This window comes from Nannospalax galili, unplaced genomic scaffold (genome assembly GCF_000622305.1).
Source record: "Nannospalax galili isolate Female #2095 unplaced genomic scaffold, S.galili_v1.0 scaffold541, whole genome shotgun sequence".
NCBI classification, from domain to species: Eukaryota; Metazoa; Chordata; class Mammalia; order Rodentia; family Spalacidae; genus Nannospalax; species Nannospalax galili.
The window spans coordinates 921,225-929,703 of record NW_008345054.1 but is presented as its reverse complement, the minus strand read 5'-3'; the positions used below and the strand labels follow the sequence as shown (position 1 = coordinate 929,703).

Here is an 8,479-nt window from a genome sequence, read left to right as displayed (position 1 = left end):
GAGCTTTGTAAATAAATAGAACTGATGCCATGTCTAATATCTTTCATATAAATCCCATTTACTAAATAGCCATTGAATTAATACCCCATTTTTTCTTGAGCCTGGGAGCACAGTGGTTACTAGGGAGACAGTGGTAACAATTCATAGTGCCATTGGGGGCATATGAAGCTGTTTATAAATATTCAGAGATTTTATGTGTAGTAAGAAATATCTTTATAGAGTTAACGTCTTTCATGTTCTTCACATAGTAGAAGGCCAATGGATGGAACTAACAGAGTGATAAAAATCAGGGAATTATGTCAAAGAACTCAGTAATGTCACACTATGCAAAACTTCAAATAAATTAGTTTCTGAAATTGTAAAGAATCCAATATTAGAAATATCCGATGGAAATTTTCAAGATGAAGGCAGGAGGTGTTATGGAACTTGTTGAAAAATAAATGTTGAACAGCTACACAGTTTCCAGATACCATGTGTTTATACCCATTTAATTGAAAGAAAAAATACCAGTTTTCATAATCAAAGGTACATAGATATAGACTTATAGATGAGATAATTTTAAATATTCTTAAGCATAAGATATTTGGAAGTAAAATACTCTGATCAACTGCCAAATAGCCTCTATCGTTAAATGAAATGAAAATAAATGAGATTCATGAAGGAAACATCTAGACTGACATGCAAAAACAAAAATAGTGCTTAGCTCTGCCAAATTACAGAGTTAACTCTGTTTTCTTAAGTCTCTATTACAGTTTTACTGAAAAAGGAACATTCTTTAACTCAATATTTGCATCCTTATGATGGTTAATCTATAGTAATTTGGTTATTTAATCAAATGCTAATAAAGAGGTTTCCACAAAGACACTTTATAGTATGGCTAACATTTACAATCAGCTGTTTTAAAGTGGAGGATGTTACCCTTGAAAAAGGTAGTTGACCTCATATCCTTAATTGGCAATCTTAAAAAGAGAAACAGGATTCTTGGAGTAAATGGGAGTCTGTTTCTAGGTAATAACTTCAAGTCCTATCTGGGTTTCTGGTCTTTCCTTATGATCCTTGCAGCTCCATAACTGTGAGAGGAGCCAAGTGAGTGAGTGGATGAGTATATACCCATCCCATTGGCTTTGTTGCTCTGCAGTACCCTGATGAATACACAAGTTCTGTTGCATTCGTTTGCAGAAATGCCTGCCTTAAGGACAAGATGTTGCTAATTTGATTGACAGATTTCAGAAACCAGGTTTGGTCAAATTTATTATGATATTAAAGTTGTATAACTTTTTTCATATATATTTCTTTGTACCCACCTTCATATATGTAAACATTTTGCATTCACTTGTCTTACTGTAGGTAATTATATATAGATGATTATATAATTATTTATTATAAGTAATTATACTATAGATGATTATAGTTTCTCATGGTGACCAAATTCAAGAATTCCATAAAATCATTGAATGTCAGTTATAAATATCTTAGAAATCATTTAGACTAACTTTAGTCTAAATTCCCACTTAATAGACAAGAATGATTGCTAATGTTGGAACTGGGCCTAGTGGCAGTGTTTTCTCACTCACAATTCTATCTTTCCACTGTTTCCCATGCCGAACGTTGCCTTCCTTCTGCTCTGTAAAATTGAATGATTGAGCCACCATAGGGTGAGCCAAAGCAGCTTTTAGGATGAGGAAAGATGATTACAGATGGAATGGAAGAAATCATGGGGAAAAGAAGCTGGTACATTCTGTTCTGGATCCTTGCCATGAACAAAAGCATTCAGGTTTCAAAAATTAGGGTGACCTGCCACATCCTCTGATTTTGGGAGCCCCTTAGGAACTCTGGCACAATCAAAACTAACACGTTCCACTTACATTCACATATGGTTCAAATATATAACTTTGAAAAAAATAAAAAAAAACTCTAAGTATTCAAGAAAGAGAAAAATCTTTATTTCCTAAAGCATGGTAGAATTTGTTCCCCTTACAATGTAACTTTGTTTTAAAAAAATCAAAACCTCAGAGATGAGAGGACAGATTATGAGACCTACAGAGAAAGTTTTTGTTTATGAGGAATGCAATGAAAGTTTGTGTCTCAGATTGGATGTGGAACTGAGACTCTGGATTTCTCCTGGGAGATGAGATTCTTTATGGTCATAGTGCATATTCTTTCAGCTAACCTTTATATTGGAGGGCATTTTATCAATATAATATTGAAGAGATTGAATATGGGCCACGGGGAAAATAAATGCTTTCTTTTAATGTGTAAAAATGGGTTAAAATATAGTGCTGTAGCTCTTAAAAATTTTTTTCAAAAGAGGGAAAACACTTGGAAATTCTTGACTTTTTTAACTTTTACAAAAACCTTATTGAGAATTTCATACATGCATATAAGGTGTTTTGGTCAAATCCGTGCCTGCTGTCTCCCCTGCAACACCTCCCATATCTCCCTATCATTTTTTCTTTTTCCTTTCTTTTTTTTCTTCTTTCATTTATTTATTTTTATTGGGCTTTTGGCCTCTCTAACATTCCCCCCTCTGAAGAGGTAACCCTAAAATCAAGTTTTGTGCTCAGGTATTTCAATTTTGTTTGTTCAATTCTGAGAATTAATGGGTAAAGTGTTTAATGACTCTAAAAGCTTTCTGGATTCTTCATTGGATATTGATATTAACACTATGAAGCATTTAGGCCAGCAATTGAGAAAATTGGACCAGAATTTTTTGAGAGTTTTTTTTTTCAACCTTCAAATAATTTGTCATCAATAGAATTACTAATTCTAAATTTCAAGTCATTCCACTACAGATTTGACTCATGGTTCAGGAAAAATCAGCATACTTGCATTTTAATTCTGGTTATCTAAATTAAATTAAAATATCCAATAGGGGCTGGAGAGATGGCTCAGCAGTTAAGAGTACTGACTGCTCTTGCAGAGGACCCAGGTTCGATTCCCAGCACCCACATGGTGGCTAACAATCATCTGGAACTCCAGTTCCAGGGAATCCAATGCCTTCTTCTATTGCACGACACAGGTGCACTCACATACATGCAGGCAATACACTCATACACATAAAATAAAAATAATAAATAAAATATTTTTTAAATGTCCAATAAAGCTTTATTGTGTGTGTGTGTGTTTGTGTGTGTGTGTGTGTGTGTGTGTGTGTGTGTGTGTGTGTTGTATGTACATGATCCTGGTAGTATGTGCATGTGTGCATGTGAGTGTCAGTAGAGGACAGAAGTTGAAGTCTGGTGTCTCCCTTAGTCCCTTGCTACCTTAGTTTTGAGCAGAAGTTTCTCACTGAACCAAGAGTTCATCAATTTGACAAGTCTGGGTAGCCAGTGAGCTTCTGGGATTGACCTGTCTCCACCTCCCCAGTGCTGGGGTTACAGGCACTGCTTCCATGTCTGTGTTTTGACATAGGTGATGGGGATTCAAACTCAGGTCCTCATATTTGCACAACAGGCACTTTACCAACCGAGCTATCTTCTCAGCCTCTAATGAAACTTCATTTTCATATTTGTAGAATAAACATCTGTTATAAAAATTGGGTAACTGCCTCAAAACTATAAATGATGAATACAAAGTTCAAATGTTCATGTGATTTACGGCAGTTCCCTGGCACTCAGCTGTGACTAACTGCTTATATTTAAATTGCAATTATAAATTGTATCTGTCCCACCTCTTGGCTGAGGAGCTTCTTGGTTAGGGAGCTTTAGAACCAATAAGCTTCCTGAGTTGTCACTGAGGATGATTCATTGTTCTGGTATGAAGCTTGAGGACCAGCCAGTTCAGGTGGAACTTATCTGGCACCCATTTCAACAGCAAACACAAGGCTGATTCATTTCCTTGCTCACCCACCTACATGAATTACAAAACCAATAAACTCTCAATTTATAAAAGCTTAATTTATGTCTCCAGTTTAGTCACTGGTTATTCTCCAGGATTTCTGTAGGGTACATAGGAAAGGCAAGTTAGCGTATTTACTAATATCAGCATGTGCTGGCTCCCTTATGTCTGAAACCCCTCCCTGCAGTTGCACTGTAACTGGCTCCTAAGAAATCTCTTTTTCATTGTTTGCCATGATGAGCTGCCACATTTTCACTCACACTTGAGCCCTTCTTTCTGTTTCAACCAATCAAAAATAAAACTTTTTGCCTTAAGATAGCAAAAATGTTTTCTTGGAAATCAAGCAAGGCTTAGGAAATACTATTTGCTCTTATCACTTTATCAATGAATCAAAATAACATGTATCTTCTTGCAAATGAATGTACTCTTTCATGAGGAGGTGGACTTGTATTTTGCCAAAACTACTCCAGAATAGCAAGGCTGTGCAGCAACTTTCCAGAACCAGGTGGGTCTGCTCTTCTGCAACGGAACGAAAACAGATCATAAGGACAAAGCATCATGCCGCATCTTAATGAGATGTTTTGAAATTTGTATTTAAGTCCAACCAGCTGTTAATTTTTGTCATTCTTAAAATTTTGCAAAATCTATGACTAAACAATAGGAATTTCCAATGAAGGAACTAGAGTTAACTATTTTCTGTGCACAGACACAAAGAGAAATCACCAACAAAATACAAGGATTGACAATCCCTTCTGAGCATTATCAACCATTTCCCCTTTCAGTTTTTACGAAAGATGATTTTAGAGATGATTTATGACATTGTGATACATGATGAAATAGTACTGACTACTGAGGTAGTTACCCAACATTTGCAACCTTCACCAAATCTAGAAAAGGAACTTTCCATACATGCCCAGAAATGGATTATTTAAACATTCAACAGTTGGAGTCATCCAGCTAAAATATAGGCAAACCTTTCACTTATAATTGGAAAAAATTTGATGTGAATGATGATGAACAAGGTCATCTGGTCTTTTCGAAATTTATTTTATGTGTATAAATGTATTGCCTGGATGTATGTATGTGCCCCCATGTTGGGTAATGCAGCAGAGGTCAGTAAAGGGCATTGGATCCCCTGGAACTAGAGTTACAGATGGTTATTAGGCACCACGTGGGTGCTGGGAATCAAACTTGGGTCCTCTGCAAGAGCAGCCAATGCTCTTAACGACTGAGCCATCTCTCCAGCCCCTCATCTGGCCTTTTTACAGCCAATTCACCAATAACTCCAGGCCACAGAAAGTTTGACTTGCTCTGGACAATGCTGCATGAAACTCTAGAAAGGAATTGGACAAAACAAATACTTGTATTTTTATAATGCATTTTGACTTCAAGCCAAGTCTTAGGATTTTGCTTGGAATTACATTCTGCTATTTCCAAGTAAAATGGTTCCCTAGGCTGTTAGATTGGCAGAACTAGTGAAATACTGCTCATCTGAGGCTATTTAATCTTAGGACTCTGAAAACATCCAATCTATTACAACTGCTAAATTTAGCCTCATGTGAGCCATGCTCTTGGATTATGCAGTTTGGCATTCTCGGTATAGGGAGTGAAGTTAACTCTGCCCATGATTTGATGAACATACTCAGCGTCAACCTGATGAAGCCCAGTCTTCAGCTTTTTATTGATTTAGCATCTACTTATTTAGTGCCTTACTTGTATTAAGGCTTGATATGAGATTCTGGAGACACATCTGTTTGCAGAGAACTCAAAGCCTGGTTGTGGGAAGAAATGTACAAACCAGTGACTGTGATAAAACATGAATCTTACAGTAGAAGTACGTTGAGGTTGACAGTGCTGTGGTCTTTCAAATTCAGAATAACTAGTTAAATGAGGCTGTTGTTGGGGTGAGTATCAACTCCTGCATAACAAAGCATTCCAGAAATGGCTTAGGACAGTAGGTTATCGTTGGCTCATTACTTTGCCCCAGGGTCTAGGTGCAGCCAGATGTTTCTTTGGTTGGTGTCTACTGATTTAGATAATTTATGGTTCATCCAGATAGTACAAGAGACCTTATTCGTATGCCTGGCAGCTAGGTGGAATTCTCAGCTGAGCATCTTGGCTTTCCTCTGTGTGTCCTCAGCAGCAGCTCTGCCCAGATTTAATTGTTGGCAATGACCTTCAAAGACAGTGAGAATGAAAATGGCAAGGCTTGGCAGTCACACACTACTTTGTTGCATCATATTAGTGAAAACAATTAATTAGGCCAATCCATAATAAAGATGGGGGAAACAAACCTTACTTCCTGATGGTTGGAGCCAAACAACTTTGGCCACTTTGAAGAATCACAGGGGTGGGTAGTCAGGAAAAGCGTCAATAGAAGTGCTTCTGAACTACGTCATAAAAGACTTGTATGAGTTTTGTATACCACAATACACATGAAGCACATGTGTGCATGTATTCATACGTGCTTGTACATATGCGTGCCTGTGCTTGTGTGCGTGCATGCATGTGTTTGTGTGTGTGTGTGTGTGTGTGTGTGTGTGTGTGTGCAGAGGCATGAGGTATCCAAGAAGAGCAGAAAGTAGAGGAAGGTATCCCAAGAAGAGCAGAAATTCCAAACTTGTTTGGCATTTTCAAGGAATGGCACATTATCTGTGAAAATGCTCGTGTGTGACTATGTGATGCACTATATCTGCTGGGATAACCAGACTGTGATAGATGAATCTGCAAAGACAACTTGGGCAAACACTATGGAGGACTTTTTGTTAAAGGCCTAGGGATTTGGAGTTTATCCTCTAGGCCTTGTGCTACCAGAAGCCATTTTCATGTCAAATTTTAGAGCTACCTCGAGGAAGTTACTAAAAAAATTGTTAAATACATAAAATCACCCACACAATCAGATTTGTCATTCTTGAAAAATCAGAGATGAACTTAAGAAAATGCCACAAATCTGTTTGGCCTTGACTCAGTATGAAGTACTGACTTGATAATTAAAATTTCCTTCATGTGATTTCAATTTATTGATGGTTCCCAGAGGGTTTAAGGCAGCAGTCTTAACCAGGGTGGGGCAATGGCCAGGAGAAGGTCTTGTAAAGCAATTACAGTACTAGTCAGTTGGTATATTTGTTTAAGGTGGGTTTACAAGGTCTGCTTTTCACTAGGCAGGTTGTGAAGATACTCTCAAGAATCCTCTATAGACCCGCTCCTCCCACAGTGCTTCCATCCAGGAAACCATGCTGAACAAGTTATTTTTTTAGTTTAATATGCTTTATTTTGTGATATTATAGATTCAGAATCTTAATAGACAAGTGCCGTTCACACAGCTTCTCCTGAGTTTGGTTATTTTGTTACCATGGCACAATATCAAAATGAGAAAATTTATGTTGGGACATTGCTGTTAACTGGACAGCACATTCTAGCTTTCAATGTGTGTGTGCATGTGCGTGTGAGTGTGTGAGTGTGTGTGTGTGTGTGTGTGTGTGTGTTGGGGAGGATGTGATCAGTACCACACTCACCTCTAAGGAACTCCTTCGTGCCGTCCTCTTCCCTTGAGTTCACAAATGAAGTGATCCTGGAACACCTATCCTGAAGGATCTCCACCTTAAGAGAACAGGTATTTTCTGGAGGCTTTGTATGCTGCCTTTTATGAGTTATATGGAGTTTTCTTGTCTTTCAATCCTCCTATCCATTAAGTGCGAGTGAGGCATTGAGAATTTGTGTTCATTCTGAGAGTAAAGATTTCCTTTGCTTGTATGTGTTTCTCTTGCTTTGTTGCAGGATCCACATGCCTAGCTGGTCTTTTCTTCCTCTTGCCTGTCCACCACTCCAGAAAAAACTAGCTCATGTAGTTACTAGAACTGTATTGGCATAGATCATTACTGCACATGCCAAAACTCTCTATGAAAGGCCAATTTAGTTATATATAACATATGTAAACATATTATGAATTTGGACATAAAGAATGACTTGTATTGTAGTTTCTATTCTTTGAATCAATAACTGACGCTAGTGACTGTGGATATGTTCTAACTCAGCATCATCCAGAAATAGTTCTATTAATGTTTACTTGATGAGGACTTGAATTAAAATGGAAAATATTTGTTAATGAACCACATAAAGAGCTTACCTTTCATTACTTGTGCCAATGACTTTCCATGGGTGAAGAGTCTGTTAACTCCAATCAATGGATTTGTTTCTATCACTTTTTTGGGCACGCTGACTGGTAATGGAAGAGGATTTCCTAAGAATGGAGACAAAGAGAGTACTTATTTTCTGAAAGGGTTTCTTGGATGACTGAGGCTTAGTGATTTCTGCCATAAAAGAGAATTAGAATGCTCTAGATTTAGACTGCTATAAAAGAAGAAATGTTCTACTAAAAATCTCCTTTTTTCAGTCTGTCGAGATGATGTAACTCTGCTTATCAGTGAATATTCTGGCTTCTTGTGATAGAAAATTGTGTGTTTCAAAAGTATAAATTGGTTATGATCTAAATTATATTGTCATGTAGGCTGCAGTAAAACTATATTAATTTTATCTACTTCTAAACAATTCCTCACAAAATTAATAGGGGGGTTTTACTTTCAAATGATGAAATTGGCATTATCTGTGGGACAAGGGGAACTAAGAAACTTCTAATTGAATC

General features: G+C 37.2%; 1 long non-coding RNA gene across 1 annotated transcript; it reads right to left on the bottom strand.

The window, feature by feature from the left end:
* Window positions 1–5,969: 5,969 nt before the first annotated feature.
* Window positions 5,970–7,377, bottom strand: LOC115071737. The gene is made up of 3 exons (XR_003850819.1): window positions 7,353–7,377; window positions 6,132–6,227; window positions 5,970–6,013 (listed from the first exon to the last, which is right to left on the bottom strand). It is a non-coding gene; the product is annotated as an uncharacterized LOC115071737 (long non-coding RNA).
* Window positions 7,378–8,479: the final 1,102 nt, after the last annotated feature.